Source organism: Ascaphus truei, chromosome 12 (assembly GCF_040206685.1).
Source record: "Ascaphus truei isolate aAscTru1 chromosome 12, aAscTru1.hap1, whole genome shotgun sequence".
Classification (NCBI taxonomy): domain Eukaryota; kingdom Metazoa; phylum Chordata; class Amphibia; order Anura; family Ascaphidae; genus Ascaphus; species Ascaphus truei.
Window position 1 is genome coordinate 16,730,113 of NC_134494.1, and position 17,429 is coordinate 16,747,541.

A 17,429-nucleotide genomic window follows, 5' to 3' on the forward strand; every position below is an offset into this window, starting at 1 on the left:
CCCTCTAAAGACATCCTCATTGAGGATGCCGGGGCTCAGCGCGGAGCGTCCGCACGGCCAGCGCTGCTTGTCCTTCTATGGACGTGGCCTAAGGCTGCGTCCCCGCCAGTGCTGAGCGGGTGGTGCTTGCCGTGTTAACTTACAAGTTCCCGCTCACGCGGCGCGCGGGCACACGCTGACCCGCGCTCTGCGCTTACCAAAACAACAAAACTATACTTCCCTGCGCGCTCAGCTGGCCCGCAATGCTTCTCCCCCACCCCCTGCGCGCTTGTGTAAATCGGAGGCCACCCGGCGCTCATGCTTGGAGCGCTCTCCAAGCATGAGCGCGCTCAGCACCAGCGGGGACTCCACCTAATTCATTAGGAAGTTGGTCACTCACTCTTTAGGAAGCAGTCTAATTCATTATGATTGAGTCTCACTCGTGGAACAGGAACATGGAACTCATGTTAAACCGGATTTAAAATGTATTATAAGGGGAAATGTTTATGAAGGGAATGATGAAAATGTAGAGACCTTGTGGATAGAAATTGGCAGTTGAGGTAGAAGTACAAAGAAAATGTTTGGGAATATGCTATAAACCACCAAATATCTGTGAGATTGAGGAAGCCCAAATACTTTTGCAAATGGGGAAGGCATCAAAACTGGGTCATGTTTGCATAATGGGTGATTTTAATTATCCAGACATAGACTGGGGCAATGAGATTAGCATTACAACAAAAGGAAACAGGTTTTTGGGGGTGATTAAAGACAATTATATGACCCAAATTATTGAGGAACCAACCAGGAGAAGGGCAATACTGGATTTGGTAATATCAAACAATGTAGAAGTAATAACAAATATTCAAGTCCGGGAACATTTGGGTAACAGTGATCATAACATGGTCTCATTTGAAATAAATGATCAAAAACAGGTTACTTGGGTTCAACAAAGACCTTAAACTTTAGAAAGGCAGATTTGAATAAACTGTGGTTTAATCTACAAGTAATACATTGGGTTGACATTTTTGCAGGGAAAAATGTAGAAGATAAATGGGCAGTCTTTAAAACATTATTAGAAAAGCACACTTATCAGTGTATACCCTTGGGTAATAAGAATAAAAGAAATAAGTCTAAACCAATGTGGCTAAGGCTTGTTTTATAGTGGGTGCGGGCGAACGCACGTGCCGCACACTTTTTGGGTGTACAGTGCATGCTGCCGGGAGCGACAGGTTTGCAGTGTGTGTGTGTGTGTGTGTGTGTGTGTGTGTGTGTGTATGTATATGTAGATTGTGTGTTATTAATTTATTATATATATATATATTTTTTTTTTTTTTTAAAGACACGTAAAATAAGAATAAATTATTAACATTGTGCACACACACATGCATACATACATTACAGCGACGGTAGCAGCGCAAATACTTACTTTTTCAGTCTTCCCCGCTATCGCCCGGCTCCATGCTCACTGCCGTGCGCGCGCGCGGCCCTAGCATACAATGGCTGGCTAACCGCAGCCAACTCTAACTGCCGCACGCACAACGCAGCAAGCGTGCCCACTATATAACGGTCCTACATGTGGTTTTTTTAATAAATCAGTTCTGTTCAATGCGAAAATATTTGTAGCATTTTTTTCCTAAAGCAACTCTGAATTATATTTTTAATGCATTATAATGTAACAAACATTTTTTTTATAGCAACCATTTACAAAGTCACATCCCCTTCCTCTTCTGAAACGGGCTCTGACACACCCCTTTTTGAGCCCTGCCCTCTCTCTAGCAGTGCACCAATTGTATCTAGTGACTGCCTGGTCACATGATATTCCCCACAGAACTTTGCATCCTGGGTGCTCTTCTGCTGCACTGACAGCCATTTACTTTACCCACAAGCCGAATCTCCGCCTATCGGTCACAGGAGAACGGATTGATCGGCAACTTAGCTTATTACTTATCGTGTGGATTGTATTGATGCACATATTAAAGGGGGGAGGGGAGGTGAGAACAGCAGCTTGGACTGCTGCTTTAAGCCCAGCCATTGCCCCCATCCTTCTGTGGCTCATCTGGTTAAATATATTATGTGAATGTATATACAGTATGTAATGTAGCTGCATGCATAAAAATGTGATTTAAAGAATAATCAAGATCTCTGGACTTGCAGGGCTGAGAAACCTTTTGTCCAGCCCACACATCCAGAGAAATGGCTATTGCTAGGACTGGAGGGGGTGTACTCAGTCCAGGGGAACTGTGACAGAGGGCAGGGGCATTGTTCAGCTCAATGTCATCTCCACAGGAGGGATCCCGCCGAAACTTCACCCTGAGGTTTGAAGACCCAATTGACTCAGGTCTCAGTGGTTAGTTGGCTTACATTTCCCATAGCCCTGATTGGCCTATGTCGCTCGCTCTGCGATTGGCCCACGTATCAGCCGTGCTGGGATTGGTCCCACACGCAGAATCCACTATGTGATTGGCCACCATCCTTTCTCCTTGATTTCCTATGGAGACAGAAATCTAGAAAAGGGGCGTCTGATCTCCGTTTCAGAGATCATTGGACTGGCGTGGTGATGGAATAAATGGTGTTCTCTGCGGTTGTGCCAGAGACACCCAAGACGAGGCCGCGTGCCTTTCTGAAGCGGGAGATTTAAACTTGCCTGCTTGCGTCTTGCAGCCAGTATTGTATTGTATGTCTTTATATAGCGCCAAAAGTGTACTCAGCGCTTCACAAAGAACACAGTACAGGGAATTATAATAATACAATAAGTGCAGCAAAATCAGACAATAGGAAAGGAAATCCCTGCCCCAAAGAGCTTACAATCTAAGGTTTGAGGGGAACTTACAGAGACAACAGGTGAGGGAATAAGTGCTGTAGATGGCTGTGCTTGGCCACAATGGGTGGTAGGAGTGACTGGGTGTGGGACAATAGCCATGAGTGCAAGCTATTGGGATGCTTTGTGGGGTGAGTTTTAAGGTTAGTCAGTATTAAAATGAGGGGTTAACACAATTTACAAGGGAAGAGATGGCAGGGAGGCATGGGTGAAATCAGGTGTGTATGTCTGGCTTCAGGATTAGGGGAGATCCAGTGCTGCCTGGAGTTCCCGATCCTCCACAGGAGTGGAAGCTGCACCGACTAAGCAATTGTGGTGGCACCGGGCACCTAGCACTGCTAGGATTTCCCCTGTATTCCCTGTTTGATGTGAGTATAAGCTATGTTGGTGATATTGTGCCGTGTCTGTTGGCTCCGGCTGAAATAACAACCCGTTTATTTGATCTCTGTGTCCTGTCTGGTGCTTGGTCCCGTGAAACAGCCCTGGTCTCTGTGACGATAGGCTGTGTCGGCCTTCCTTAATAAAGGGGGAACCCGGCTGGCTGCCCCTGAAACCATATGGTATGGGCTGAGAGTGTCAGCTCTTGTGTCCAAATGTTGGTTCTCTGTGTTTTAAAACTCCAATGCATTGTGTTTGTCCTGTGATTTAAACCCAGGTTGGTGACAAAAGGCAGTGTGAATTAGCACGTGAATTACATGTGGATTAGCATTTCCATGCCCCAGTTCAGATAGGGATTCAAAGCCCAAATCTCCCCAATTTATTTCCCTTATAAGTATAAGGTTCCCCAGAGTATATTCTGTAAGGAAGTGTACTTTATATTGTGTTTTAATGTTTACTATAAGGTTCTATACAGAAAGCACAGGCATATGGTTAATATGCTGGCTAGTTTGCATAGATTCCATAGTTCAAAGAGGAGAGGAATGGCAGAGGGGGGAAACCATTTGGTGAGCAGGATGTTGATTAAGATGTCTTTGTTCTAAGTAGACACAGCGGAGCCAGGTATAAAACGGCTCTGGATGTCAGAACTGATAAGCAAGGTTTCTATTGGCAAGTTTTGAATTTATCCCTCCTATGAGTGAATGTGTAATTTCAATCCCTGCTTTAATTGGCTATTACTCTCCTCAATGATTTAGATAGGATTTCAGCCTATATAAGAGCGTGCTGTAAAAGCATCTCTCTCTCTCTTGTTCCTGGTGGAGGTCTGAAGACAAGCAGCCTCTGGCAGGCCTCTCCCTTCTGATGCTTCTGTGAAAGAGCTATTCACACCGGGAAGCATGGGGAGGCCTAGCCAGCAGGCTGGATTTCGGTCCAGGAGCCCAAGGTCCTATCAAGGTAAGCCTTTCCTGAACAGGCGCCTTGCAACTAGGAAAGGGTAGATCTCTTCCCCAGACCCCCGTAAGTGTGTATATTCTCTGTTTCTTGTATTTCTGTGTGTTTCCGAGGTCTTGTCCGAATAAACCGCAATTTATTTTACTGCCTGTTTTGCCTTGTGACTGATCCCTTAAATATAAATGTGAATTGGGCCTGGTCTCCCGTGACAGGCTTATTTTCTGGTGGCAGCTGGTGGGATCATAGGGCTTTGCACTATAACTTCCTGCGGGGAATTATAGGACAAAGTGAGCTTGTGGATTGCAAGCTCTCAAAACAAGTAGTTTCGGAAAACACGCTATACAAAGCAGGGAATCACACTCTTCAGTGTCACTTAGGTTATTAGTGCCTGAAAGGAGAAGATGTGGTCCCCAACAGGAAGGTATGTGTCCTGGGATCATGCATCTGTGATTGACCGGTGTGAGAAGTATGGGTTGCCTACCCACGGCAGACCCATGGCAGTCCTATGCCAGGACTTGGAGTGGCATGAAGCCCGCGGGGCTGACTGCACTCCTGGGGTAGTGGTCCTAGCCACTACCGGCGGGACAGTGAGCCCGGAGAGCGAGCCCCTCAAGAGTGTCTTGGAGGGGGACCTCAACCCTCCTGTGGCTCCCCCTGAAGCCGTTCTTACCACGGTATGCGAACTACTAACACTCTATGACCGGTTGTGTCCGAACGCGACGGTAAAGCAGAGGATGCAGTTCTGCCCAGTAGTAGAGCGCGTTGCGGGACGCATTGCCCTCCTCCCACCTGGGGAGAGGGCTGGAGCAACCTGGGCCGTGGTACTGAGCGCCCAGGCGGCAGATGGTGTGTCCACGGGGGCACAGTCCCAGAAGCGGGTCGTAACCCCCGCAGGAGTGCCAGTGAATCAGGCACTCCCCAGAGCTGACACTCTCCTCCGGGAGAGTCAGCTGAAGGCCAAGGTGGCAGAGGGAGTGATCAGCCATGCTGATGCTGGGGATCTTGCCTCCCTGAAAGCCACCGTACTGGCTGAGGATGGTGCCACCCCGGCACCATGCCTCGTGGTCCCCGGAAGGGCGACCGGTGCTGCATCCACCCAGATGGTGGAGGGCTGTGTGTCCCACAAGACACATCCCAAGCAGCAGGTCCAGAACTCCGCAGGTGTGCCGGTGGAGCTAGTGCCATCGGTAGTTGCACCCCCTCTAGTCTCAGAGCAGGGGAGGGAGCAGCTTAGCGCCAAGGGAGTTGCTGGAGAGGGCAGCTGCACTGAGTCCAGTGATGCTGCCCGCAGGGAAGCCTCTGTGCAGGCTGAGGGTACCACTCTGGTGCCCTGCCTTGGGTCCACCCCAGTGGGGGAGGACTGTGTGCCCGCGTGGGCACCGTCCCAGAAGCGGGTCGTAACCCCCGCAGGAGTGCCAGTGAATCAGGCACTCCCCAGAGCTGACACTCTCCTCCGGGAGAGTCAGCTGAAGGCCAAGGTGGCAGAAGGAGTGATCAGCCATGCTGATGCTGGGGATCTTGTCTCCCTGAAAGCCACCGTACTGGCTGAGGATGGTGCCACCCCGGCACCATGCCTCGTGGTCCCCGGAAGGGCGACCGGTGCTGCGTCCACCCAGATGGTGGAGGGCTGTGTGTCCCACAAGACACAGCCCGAGCAGCAGGTCCAGAACTCCGCAGGTGTGCCGGTGGAGCTAGTGCCATCGGTACTTGCACCCCCTCTAGTCTCAGAGCAGGGGAGGGAGCAGCTTAGCGCCAAGGGAGTTGCTGGAGAGGGCAGCTGCACTGAGTCCAGTGATGCTGCCCGCAGGAAAGCCACCGTACTGGCTGAGGATGGTGCCACCCCGGCACCATGCCTCGTGGTCCCCGGAATGGCGACCAGCTGTGTGCCAGCATGGCCACAGGCAGAGAAGCGGGTCCCAACCCCCGCCGGTGTGCCAGTGACTCAGGCACTCCCCAGAGCTGACACTCTATTCCCAGAGTGTCAAGTGAACACCGATGTGGATGAGGGAGAGATCAGCCAAGCTGATGCTGGGGATCGTGCCTCCCTGCAAGCCACCATGATGGCGGAGGATGGTGCCACGCGGGTGCCATGCCTCATGGCCACCAAAATGGCGACCAACTGTGTGCCAGCATGGCCACAGGCAGAGAAGCGGGTAGTGACCCCCGCTGCAATTCCTGGTGCCCCCCGATCCAGTAACCCCAGTCTGGGGCAACGTTCCCCAGCTACAGAGAAGACGACCGGTGAGATGCTGTCCCCTGAACTCAAGCAGCCAGCAGCCGTGCAGCAGCTACAGGAAAAGACACAGTCAGCGATCCCTGCAGCCCCTGCCAGCGACACAGCTATGGAGCTTCCAGATGAGCAGCAGTCTACAGCCATCAGGCAGGAGGACCAACCGGTCCACAAAGATTTGTTTGTGAATCCAGGGGTCCGAGGCAATCGGCAGGCGATCGGCCTGGGGGTCCCCTGCAACAAGGTACTTCCTGGGCAGCCTGATAGGGTCTGGCCCAGGCACCGGTTCCCAGAGACAGGGGGACCGGTGATGGTACATAAAGAGGATGCTCTTGTGACCGCAGTCACAGAGAGCCACCGTTGGGCAGTTGCCCAGGCAGAGGTGCAGTCGTCACCGATGCCCACCAAATTTGTTTATGCTCCCCAACATTTGGAGCCCACATGCATGGAGGACCTCGAAGGGACCAGGCAGGTAAGTCAGACCATGCCCGACCAGTGTCCCCATGTGTATAATGTTCCCCACTGTGACCTTTTTTCTGACTGTGTGACAGACAGGGAACTACCGGAGCTCAGTGAGTGGTACCAGGAGATGGTGCAGGCAGATGCTGATTTGCCTGCGGACCATAGTAGGCGTTTTGCCTGGGTACCAGCCCCTGGGTCTCCTGCTAGTTCAGAGACAGCAAGGGGCCAGATAGTGGTTCCTTGGAGGTTTAGGGCAGGCTCCGTGGAGCAAGGGGAGACAGCTCCCCAGCTCGCAGCTCCCCTCTGGGAGTGGAAACGAGAGGCGTTAGGGAGAGCGAGGGTCCCTGCTAAGGGTGAGCCAAGCAGGACCCAGTGTACTGATCGCCCGGTAGACCCCGGGGGTCAGCAGCCCCACCATCAGACTGAGTACAGTGTCTTGATGGAGAGGGAACGGATAGAGAGGGAGGTCAGGGACATACAAGGGTACTATAGGGATTTAGTGACCCACTACAGTGTTCTAACTGACCCCCGGACTAAGGTGATTGACCAGAGGGCAGTGGTGCTGGCAGCCTGGTTCCCAGAATGTGGACCAGCATTTCAATGTCTGCAGCGGATCCTTGCCCTGTTGAACTTGGACTATGGAGGCAAGGGGTCCAATCATGCTGAAGGACTTAACCAGCCAAATGGACTCCGTTTCTTCCTGGCAACCTCAATTTTTTCAGGCTCAGCAAGCTACCTGATGATGGTGACTGTCCTGGCGCCTTCATAATTGAGGGGGGAGGTGTGACGATAGGCTGTGTCGGCCTTCCTTAATAAAGGGGGAACCCGGCTGGCTGCCCCTGAAACCATATGGTATGGGCTGAGAGTGTCAGCTCTTGTGTCCAAATGTTGGTTCTCTGTGTTTTAAAACTCCAATGCATTGTGTTTGTCCTGTGATTTAAACCCAGGTTGGTGACAAAAGGCAGTGTGAATTAGCATGTGAATTACATGTGGATTAGCATTTCCATGCCCCAGTTCAGATAGGGATTCAAAGCCCAAATCTCCCCAATTTATTTCCCTTATAAGTATAAGGTTCCCCAGAGTATATTCTGTAAGGAAGTGTACTTTATATTGTGTTTTAATGTTTACTATAAGGTTCTATACAGAAAGCACAGGCATATGGTTAATATGCTGGCTAGTTTGCATAGATTCCATAGTTCAAAGAGGAGAGGAATGGCAGAGGGGGGAAACCATTTGGTGAGCAGGATGTTGATTAAGATGTCTTTGTTCTAAGTAGACACAGCGGAGCCAGGTATAAAACGGCTCTGGATGTCAGAACTGATAAGCAAGGTTTCTATTGGCAAGTTTTGAATTTATCCCTCCTATGAGTGAATGTGTAATTTCAATCCCTGCTTTAATTGGCTATTACTCTCCTCAATGATTTAGATAGGATTTCAGCCTATATAAGAGCGTGCTGTAAAAGCATCTCTCTCTCTCTTGTTCCTGGTGGAGGTCTGAAGACAAGCAGCCTCTGGCAGGCCTCTCCCTTCTGATGCTTCTGTGAAAGAGCTATTCACACCGGGAAGCATGGGGAGGCCTAGCCAGCAGGCTGGATTTCGGTCCAGGAGCCCAAGGTCCTATCAAGGTAAGCCTTTCCTGAACAGGCGCCTTGCAACTAGGAAAGGGTAGATCTCTTCCCCAGACCCCCGTAAGTGTGTATATTCTCTGTTTCTTGTATTTCTGTGTGTTTCCGAGGTCTTGTCCGAATAAACCGCAATTTATTTTACTGCCTGTTTTGCCTTGTGACTGATCCCTTAAATATAAATGTGAATTGGGCCTGGTCTCCCGTGACAGTCTCCCGTGTCTATAACAGACAGTGGCTTCCAGAAAAAAATGGAAAGAAAAAGAGATATAGTAGTAGTCAATAAGAAGTAAATTATTTGTTTGTTAAAAAAAAATGTCTTCTCTAAGTATTAAAGTGAGTGAGAGTATATCAGTCAGCCAAAGTTCCCAAACTCCTGTTCTCACACAATGGACACTTCCTGGGAATAAATAGACATATGGTCTCACATATTATGCAAAGCTGGCACCTCCTGGGGTAGGTCTCACCCTGGTGTTGTGGCCCCAAATGTCACAAAAAAGCAGGAGTTGTAGCTGTTACGTGGTGAAAGCGGTGATGCACGTTTCGGATGAAACATCACCCTTTCGTAAGCATCTCTTGAGTACATATTTTGTATATTTTGTCTCTTATGGGCTAAGGAGAGCCCATGTCACCATGCACTATGCAATCCGTGTTAAAATGGTAATAACTGCTCATTAATCACAGTGGTTTTTGAATTGAGACAACTGTGCTGCATCACTCATGTTAAGAGCCTAAGTGACTCACTGACATCATAGTGGCGATGTCATAATGGCACCAACAAGCTAACAAGTCCTCTCACCCTGGCCTGCTGTCATATGGAGTAAGTGACAAGGCACTTGGTACCACGGATATCATCCTACAGATTGTACTGCAACTGTGCTGGGACAAGGCAGAAGACCCGACTGTGAGGTATAGTGTTGGGTGCGTGCTGCGCCGTGCGCGCGGATTTTTAGTTGGCTGACATCAGTCAGCCTTTCTATACAAGGGCCGTGAAGAAGTTCACAGGCAGCTTGAAAAAATAAAAGTAAACAAGGCAACTGGCCCCGATGGCATACATCCAAGAGTTCTCAAGGAGTTGGGTTCAGTAATAGCCAAACCATTGCATTTAATATTCAAGGACTCCATTTCCACAGGCCCAGTACCACAAGATTGGTGTAAAACAGATGTGGTGCCTATATTTAAAAAGGGAGCTAGCTCACAACCAGGGAATTACAGGCCTGTAAGCCTGACTTCAATAGTGAGGAAGCTACTTGAAGGTTTAATACGGGATAATATTCAGGAATACCTAATGGAAAACAAAATTATTAGTAATAGTCAGCATGGATTTATGAAGGATAGATCATGCCAAACTAACCTTATTAGTTTCTTTGAGAAGGTAAGTAGGAATTTAGACCAGGGTAATGCAGTTAATGTGGTCTGCTTAGATTTTGCAAAAGCTTTTGATACAGTTCCACACAAGAGGTGTGTACAAAATAAAGCAAATTGGACTCAGTAACAATATATGTACCTGGATTGAAAACTGGTTGAAGGACAGACAACAGAGGGTTGTCATAAATGGAACTTTTTCAGGTTGGGCTAAGGTTGTGAGTGGAGTACCTCAGAGATTGGTACTGGGACCCCTGCTTTTTAACTTGTTTATTAATGACCTTGCAGTTGGCATCGAGAGCAAAGTCTCCATCTTTGCTGATGATACTAAATTGTGTAAGGTAGTAGAATCAGAGCAGGATGTAGTTTCTCTCCAGAAGGACTTGGAGAGACTGGAAATGTGGGCAGGTAAATGACAGATGAGGTTTAATACAGATAAATGTATGGTTATGCATTTGGGAAAAGGAATAAACAGGCAACTTACAAATGAAATGAGGATAAATTGGGGGAATCCTTGATGGAGAAGGATTTAAGAGTGCTTGTAGACAGCAGGCTTAGCAATAGTGCTCAAAGTCATGCAGTAGCTGCAATGCAAGATCTTGTATTAAACGGGCAATGGATGGAAGGGAAGTAAACATAAGTATGCCCCTTTACAAAGCATTAGTAAGACCACACCTTGAATATGGAGTACAATTTTGGTCTCACAGCTGTATCTCCTTTCCTCACACACAGCACGGCAGCATATGCAGGCTCGCTCTCTCAGTGCTGTATCTCCTCTCCTCACACACAGCACAGCAGTATATGCAGCCTGTCTCTCACAGCTGCATCTCCTCTCCTCACACACAGCACGGCAGCATATGCAGGCTCGCTCTCTCAGTGCTGTATCTCCTCTCCTCACACACAGCACAGCAGTATATGCAGCCTGTCTCTCACAGCTGCATCTCCTCACACACAGCACAGCAGCATACTGTATGCAGGCTCTCACAGCTGCATCTCCGCTCCTCACACACAGCACAGCAGCATACTGTATGCAGTCCCTCTCTCACAGCTGCTAGTGCTGGCGGGTGCCAATTAGTAACTTTGTTACTTGCAACAAAGTAATATTTCTTCCACACTTGTATAGCTTGTGCTGAGTAATTATTATTTGCTTTTTATTTAGTTTGTAGTTAAAATCACTGTCCCCCCCCACTTCTCTCCCCCATCTCTCCTCCACCCACCTATCCCACTCCCCTCTTCTCCCCCTCCACTCCTTCCATCCCCCACTTCTCCCCCTCTCACCCTTCTCTCTCCCACCCGCTCTCCCCTCTCTTTCCCCCTCACCTCTCTCTCTCCCCCCCATCAACTCTCTCCCCCTCACGTCTCTCTCTTCCCCCCCTCAACTCTCTCCCCCCTCACGTCTCTCTCTCCCCCCCTCACCTCTCTCTTCTCCCCCCTAGTTGGGACCTGACAGCACTAGCAGCTGTGAGAGAGAGCCTGCATACGGTATGCTGCCGAGCTGTGTGTGAGGAGATACAGCTGTGAGAGAGAGCCTGCATACAGTATGCTGCCGAGCTGTGTGTGAGGAGCGGATATGCAGCTGTGAGAGAGAGCCTGCATACAGTATGCTGCCGAGCTGTGTGTGAGGAGATACAGCTGTGAGAGAGAGCCTGCATACAGTATGCTGCCGAGCTGTGTGTGAGGAGATACAGCTGTGAGAGAGAGCCTGCATACAGTATGCTGCCGAGCTGTGTGTGAGGAGATGCAGCTGTGAGAGAGAGCCTGCATACAGTATGCTGCCGAGCTGTGTGTGAGGAGCGGATATGCAGCTGTGAGAGAGAGCCTGCATACAGTATGCTGCCGAGCTGTGTGTGAGGAGATACAGCTGTGAGAGAGAGCCGGCATACAGTATGCTGCCGTGCTGTGTGTGAGGAGCGGATATGCAGCTGTGAGAGAGAGCCTGCATACAGTATGCTGCCGAGCTGTGTGTGAGGAGAGGAGATACAGCTGTGAGAGAGAGCCTGCATACAGTATGCTGCCGAGCTGTGTGTGAGGAGCGGATATGCAGCTGTGAGAGAGAACCTGCATACAGTATGCTGCCGAGCTGTGTGTGAGGAGCAGATATGCAGCTGTGAGAGAGAGCCTGCATACGGTATGCTGCTGAGCTGTGTGTGAGGAGATACAGCTGTGAGAGAGAGCCGGCATACAGTATGCTGCCGAGCTGTGTGTGAGGAGCAGATATGCAGCTGTGAGAGAGAACCTGCATACAGTATGCTGCCGAGCTGTGTGTGAGGAGCAGATATGCAGCTGTGAGAGAGAGCCTGCATACAGTATGCTGCCGAGCTGTGTGTGAGGAGCGGATATGCAGCTGTGAGAGAGAGCCTGCATACAGTATGCTGCCGAGCTGTGTGTGAGGAGATACAGCTGTGAGAGAGAGCCTGCATACAGTATGCTGCCGAGCTGTGTGTGAGGAGATACAGCTGTGAGAGAGAGCCTGCATACAGTATGCTGCCGAGCTGTGTGTGAGGAGCGGATATGCAGCTGTGAGAGAGAGCCTGCATACAGTATGCTGCCGAGCTGTGTGTAAGGAGATACAGCTATGAGGGAGAGCCTGCATACAGTATGCTGCCGAGCTGTGTGTGAGGAGCGGATATGCAGCTGTGAGAGAAAGCCTGCATACAGTATGCTGCCGAGCTGTGTGTGAGGAGATACAGCTGTGAGAGAGAGCCTGCATACAGTATGCTGCCGAGCTGTGTGTGAGGTGATACAGCTGTGAGAGAGAGCCTGCATACAGTATGCTGCCGAGCTGTGTGTGAGGAACGGATATGCAGCTGTGAGAGAGAGCCGGCATACAGTATGCTGCCGAGCTGTGTGTGAGGAGATACAGCTGTGAGAGAGAGCCTGCATACAGTATGCTGCCGAGCTGTGTGTGAGGAGATACAGCTGTGAGAGAGAGCCTGCATACAGTATGCTGCCGAGCTGTGTGTGAGGAGATACAGCTGTGAGAGAGAGCCTGCATACAGTATGCTGCCGAGCTGTGTGTGAGGAGAGGAGATACAGCTGTGAGAGAGAGCCTGCATACAGTATGCTGCCGAGCTGTGTGTGAGGAGAGGAGATACAGCTTTGAGAGAGAGCCGGCATACAGTATGCTGCCGAGCTGTGTGTGAGGAGATACAGCGGTGAGAGAGAGCCTGCATACCGTATGCTGCCGAGCTGTGTGTGAGGAACGGATATGCAGCTGTGAGAGAGAGCCTGCATACAGTATGCTGCCGAGCTGTGTGTGAGGAGATACAGCTGTGAGAGAGAGCCTGCATACAGTATGCTGCCGTGCTGTGTGTGAGGAGAGGATATGCAGCTGTGAGAGAGAGCCTGCATACAGTATGCTGCCGAGCTGTGTGTGAGGAGCGGATATGCAGCTGTGAGAGAGAGCCTGCATACAGTATGCTGCCGAGCTGTGTGTGAGGAGAGGAGATACAGCTGTGAGAGAGAGCCTGCATACAGTATGCTGCCGAGCTGTGTGTGAGGAGCGGATATGCAGCTGTGAGAGAGAGCCTGCATACAGTATGCTGCCGAGCTGTGTGTGAGGAGATACAGCTGTGAGAGAGAGCCTGCATACAGTATGCTGCCGAGCTGTGTGTGAGGAGCGGATATGCAGCTGTGAGAGAGAGCCTGCATACAGTATGCTGCCGAGCTGTGTGTGAGGAGCGGATATGCAGCTGTGAGAGAGAGCCTGCATACAGTATGCTGCCGAGCTGTGTGTGAGGAGATACAGCTGTGAGAGAGAGCCTGCATACGGTATGCTGCCGAGCTGTGTGTGAGGAGAGGAGATACAGCTGTGAGAGAGAGCCGGCATACAGTATGCTGCCGAGCTGTGTGTGAGGAGATACAGCTGTGAGAGAGAGCCTGCATACAGTATGCTGCCGAGCTGTGTGTGAGGAGATACAGCTGTGAGAGAGAGCCGGCATACAGTATGCTGCCGAGCTGTGTGTGAGGAGCGGATATGCAGCTGTGAGAGAGAGCCTGCATACAGTATGCTGCCGAGCTGTGTGTGAGGAGATACAGCTGTGAGAGAGAGCCGGCATACAGTATGCTGCCGAGCTGTGTGTGAGGAGATACAGCTGTGAGAGAGAGCCGGCATACAGTATGCTGCCGAGCTGTGTGTGAGGAGATACAGCTGTGAGAGAGAGCCTGCATACAGTATGCTGCCGAGCTGTGTGTGAGGAGATACAGCTGTGAGAGAGAGCCTGCATACAGTATGCTGCCGTGCTGTGTGTGAGGAGAGGATATGCAGCTGTGAGAGAGAGCCTGCATACAGTATGCTGCCGAGCTGTGTGTGAGGAGATACAGCTGTGAGAGAGAGCCTGCATACAGTATGCTGCCGAGCTGTGTGTGAGGAGATACAGCGGTGAGAGAGAGCCTGCCTACAGCATGCTGCCGATCTGTGTGTGAGGAGCAGATATGCAGCTGTGAGAGAGAACCTGCATACAGTATGCTGCCGAGCTGTGTGTGAGGAGCAGATATGCAGCTGTGAGAGAGAGCCTGCATACGGTATGCTGCTGAGCTGTGTGTGAGGAGATACAGCTGTGAGAGAGAGCCGGCATACAGTATGCTGCCGAGCTGTGTGTGAGGAGCAGATATGCAGCTGTGAGAGAGAACCTGCATACAGTATGCTGCCGAGCTGTGTGTGAGGAGCAGATATGCAGCTGTGAGAGAGAGCCTGCATACAGTATGCTGCCGAGCTGTGTGTGAGGAGCGGATATGCAGCTGTGAGAGAGAGCCTGCATACAGTATGCTGCCGAGCTGTGTGTGAGGAGATACAGCTGTGAGAGAGAGCCTGCATACAGTATGCTGCCGAGCTGTGTGTGAGGAGATACAGCTGTGAGAGAGAGCCTGCATACAGTATGCTGCCGAGCTGTGTGTGAGGAGCGGATATGCAGCTGTGAGAGAGAGCCTGCATACAGTATGCTGCCGAGCTGTGTGTAAGGAGATACAGCTGTGAGGGAGAGCCTGCATACAGTATGCTGCCGAGCTGTGTGTGAGGAGCGGATATGCAGCTGTGAGAGAGAGCCTGCATACAGTATGCTGCCGAGCTGTGTGTGAGGAGATACAGCTGTGAGAGAGAGCCTGCATACAGTATGCTGCCGAGCTGTGTGTGAGGTGATACAGCTGTGAGAGAGAGCCTGCATACAGTATGCTGCCGAGCTGTGTGTGAGGAACGGATATGCAGCTGTGAGAGAGAGCCGGCATACAGTATGCTGCCGAGCTGTGTGTGAGGAGATACAGCTGTGAGAGAGAGCCTGCATACAGTATGCTGCCGAGCTGTGTGTGAGGAGATACAGCTGTGAGAGAGAGCCTGCATACAGTATGCTGCCGAGCTGTGTGTGAGGAGATACAGCTGTGAGAGAGAGCCTGCATACAGTATGCTGCCGAGCTGTGTGTGAGGAGAGGAGATACAGCTGTGAGAGAGAGCCTGCATACAGTATGCTGCCGAGCTGTGTGTGAGGAGAGGAGATACAGCTTTGAGAGAGAGCCGGCATACAGTATGCTGCCGAGCTGTGTGTGAGGAGATACAGCGGTGAGAGAGAGCCTGCATACCGTATGCTGCCGAGCTGTGTGTGAGGAACGGATATGCAGCTGTGAGAGAGAGCCTGCATACAGTATGCTGCCGAGCTGTGTGTGAGGAGATACAGCTGTGAGAGAGAGCCTGCATACAGTATGCTGCCGTGCTGTGTGTGAGGAGAGGATATGCAGCTGTGAGAGAGAGCCTGCATACAGTATGCTGCCGAGCTGTGTGTGAGGAGATACAGCTGTGAGAGAGAGCCTGCATACAGTATGCTGCCGAGCTGTGTGTGAGGAGATACAGCGGTGAGAGAGAGCCTGCATACAGCATGCTGCCGAGCTGTGTGTGAGGAGCAGATATGCAGCTGTGAGAGAGAACCTGCATACAGTATGCTGCCGAGCTGTGTGTGAGGAGCAGATATGCAGCTGTGAGAGAGAGCCTGCATACGGTATGCTGCTGAGCTGTGTGTGAGGAGATACAGCTGTGAGAGAGAGCCGGCATACAGTATGCTGCCGAGCTGTGTGTGAGGAGCAGATATGCAGCTGTGAGAGAGAACCTGCATACAGTATGCTGCCGAGCTGTGTGTGAGGAGCAGATATGCAGCTGTGAGAGAGAGCCTGCATACAGTATGCTGCCGAGCTGTGTGTGAGGAGCGGATATGCAGCTGTGAGAGAGAGCCTGCATACAGTATGCTGCCGAGCTGTGTGTGAGGAGATACAGCTGTGAGAGAGAGCCTGCATACAGTATGCTGCTGAGCTGTGTGTGAGGAGATACAGCTGTGAGAGAGAGCCTGCATACAGTATGCTGCCGAGTTGTGTGTGAGGAGCGGATATGCAGCTGTGAGAGAGAGCCTGCATACAGTATGCTGCCGAGCTGTGTGTGAGGAACGGATATGCAGCTGTGAGAGAGAGCCGGCATACAGTATGCTGCCGAGCTGTGTGTGAGGAGATACAGCTGTGAGAGAGAGCCTGCATACAGTATGCTGCCGAGCTGTGTGTGAGGAGATACAGCTGTGAGAGAGAGCCTGCATACAGTATGCTGCCGAGCTGTGTGTGAGGAGAGGAGATACAGCTGTGAGAGAGAGCCTGCATACAGTATGCTGCCGAGCTGTGTGTGAGGAGAGGAGATACAGCTTTGAGAGAGAGCCGGCATACAGTATGCTGCCGAGCTGTGTGTCAGGAGATACAGCGGTGAGAGAGAGCCTGCATACCGTATGCTGCCGAGCTGTGTGTGAGGAGATACAGCTGTGAGAGAGAGCCTGCATACAGTATGCTGCCGAGCTGTGTGTGAGGAGATACAGCGGTGAGAGAGAGCCTGCATACAGCATGCTGCCGAGCTGTGTGTGAGGAGCAGATATGCAGCTGTGAGAGAGAACCTGCATACAGTATGCTGCCGAGCTGTGTGTGAGGAGCAGATATGCAGCTGTGAGAGAGAGCCTGCATACGGTATGCTGCTGAGCTGTGTGTGAGGAGATACAGCTGTGAGAGAGAGCCGGCATACAGTATGCTGCCGAGCTGTGTGTGAGGAGCAGATATGCAGCTGTGAGAGAGAACCTGCATACAGTATGCTGCCGAGCTGTGTGTGAGGAGCAGATATGCAGCTGTGAGAGAGAGCCTGCATACAGTATGCTGCCGAGCTGTGTGTGAGGAGCGGATATGCAGCTGTGAGAGAGAGCCTGCATACAGTATGCTGCCGAGCTGTGTGTGAGGAGATACAGCTGTGAGAGAGAGCCTGCATACAGTATGCTGCTGAGCTGTGTGTGAGGAGATACAGCTGTGAGAGAGAGCCTGCATACAGTATGCTGCCGAGTTGTGTGTGAGGAGCGGATATGCAGCTGTGAGAGAGAGCCTGCATACAGTATGCTGCCGAGCTGTGTGTGAGGAACGGATATGCAGCTGTGAGAGAGAGCCGGCATACAGTATGCTGCCGAGCTGTGTGTGAGGAGATACAGCTGTGAGAGAGAGCCTGCATACAGTATGCTGCCGAGCTGTGTGTGAGGAGATACAGCTGTGAGAGAGAGCCTGCATACAGTATGCTGCCGAGCTGTGTGTGAGGAGAGGAGATACAGCTGTGAGAGAGAGCCTGCATA